Source organism: Hemicordylus capensis, chromosome 5, assembly GCF_027244095.1.
Source record: "Hemicordylus capensis ecotype Gifberg chromosome 5, rHemCap1.1.pri, whole genome shotgun sequence".
Taxonomy (NCBI): domain Eukaryota; kingdom Metazoa; phylum Chordata; class Lepidosauria; order Squamata; family Cordylidae; genus Hemicordylus; species Hemicordylus capensis.
In genome coordinates this window covers 188,958,285-188,960,141 of record NC_069661.1, presented here as the reverse complement: position 1 = coordinate 188,960,141, position 1,857 = coordinate 188,958,285, and the positions used below count along the sequence as shown (strand labels likewise).

General features: G+C 47.1%; 1 non-coding gene across 1 annotated transcript; it reads right to left on the bottom strand.

The window, feature by feature from the left end:
- Positions 1–785: 785 nt before the first annotated feature.
- TRNAA-UGC (transfer RNA alanine (anticodon UGC)) lies at positions 786–863 on the bottom strand. The gene has a single exon. It is a non-coding gene; the product is annotated as a tRNA-Ala (tRNA).
- Between the last annotated feature and the right edge of the window lie 994 nt (positions 864–1,857).

The window sequence follows — 1,857 nt, the reverse complement described above, 5'->3', positions numbered from 1 at the left end:
CTTCAATGGCTGGGGTTCCCACAGATTAATGCAAGGGGTCGGCACATTGGTATTTCTGTTAAGCACTGTTGTATCACTCTCCCAGCGGCCTGGCATATGTGCCCTTTGTTCAGGAAACAACCTAGTTGTTCAATTTCTGCTGTTGCTGGGGCTTCATAAGTTGGTGCACATATCTCTGCAGCCCTGAACTGCAGAGAGACCTCTCCTGCTGTGCCTGTCTTGTCATCCCATCCTTTTTGTGAGGATGGACAAGGGGGAGCCATAAGATGCAGGTGGATGCAGGGTCTCTCCAATGTGGTTTTCCCCTCTAAAAGGATGAATGCTAGGGATGTGGTATCCCTGTTGCCAAGCAACAGCTGGAGGAGTGCGGAGATGGCGGAGGGTGGGGTAACAAATCCAAGAGGCAGCCAGCAAGCAGCACAGCCAGCATAGAGCTGACACATTTCTGGGCTGCTCTGAGCTGCCCTCTCTGTTTTGGGAGGAGCCACAGCACAGAACCTAGGTTATGGCAGTGGCAGAATTTGAACGAAACAACAGCCCTTTGGAACCTGAGGTTTCAGCAGTGAAATTCACTACAAATTGAAGATTCGAATTCAGGTTGGGGTCAAAAACCGAGGCGCAGTTGGGTGACAAAACCACGGTTTCACACATTCAGATGACCACAAACTGGAACCTCTGGCACATTTCCTTTGGTTTGGCATTATGTCCAAACACGGCCAATTGCCTACTCTGATCTACACTGACTGGCAGTAAGGTTTTAGGCAGGTGTCTTTCCCAGCCCTATCTGAAGATACCAGGGATTGAACCTGGGTCCTTCTGCATGCAAAGCAGATACTCTACCACTGAGCTAGGGCCCTATCCCCTAAAGGGAATATCTTCAAGCAGACAGTTTTCACATATAGTCACTAATCCAAATGCAAACCAAGGAAAACCCTGCTTAGTAAAAGGGACAGTTCATGATCACTACCACAAGACCAGCTCTGCATCCTAAAAATTATGGGGGGTAGAACTAATCTTATGTGAGGTGTTGGACATGCTACCTTGTAGGAGTGCCTTTTTGCCTTCACTTGTGTTCTACTTCCACTGATTTGTAAAGGAAGCAAAGATCACAAAGGCATATCACTCTCTTCCCCCAAAGGAAGCCAAATCAAGACTGGTTCTGGAACCTCTGACCAGTCAGGGAAGTGAGCAACATGCAACAATATTAGTTACAGAACTTTTCAACCAGGGGTGTAGCAAGGTTGGAGTGGACCCAGAGATAAGATTTTAAAATGCCCCTCCCCCTCACTGAAGTTCAGCTCATGAAGTAAAGAAATCTTAAATGAGGCTGAATAGTGGTAACAAAAAGCTGTGTGTGTGTGTGTGTGTGTGTGTGTACACACACACACACACACACACATACACACACACACAAACCTACGTGCCACAATAGAACATCATCCATGCTGTTCTGGTAGCGCCAGGTCTTAACACTCACATCAATTTCAGAGGATGAATAAACTGAAGTAAGCCTGGGCACAGGGTCATAACTATAATAGGGCAAGGGGAGACAGTTGTCTGGAGGACCACTGCCTTCCCCCCCCACCGAGGCAAGTCACATGACTGACTCACCCAGCTACGCACTCGCCCAGGCTTCCTTCAGTTGTATTCATCCTCCAAAATTTTAAAAATAATTTAGGATGATGTTCTATTGTGGCACATAGGTTGTGTGTGTGTGTGTGTGTGTGTGTGTGTGTGCTTTTTGTTACCACTATTCAGCCTCATTTAAGATTTCTTTACCTCATGAGTTGAGCTTCAGTGAGGGGGAGGGGAATTTTAAAATCTTGTCTCTGGGCCCACTCCAACCTTGCTACGCTC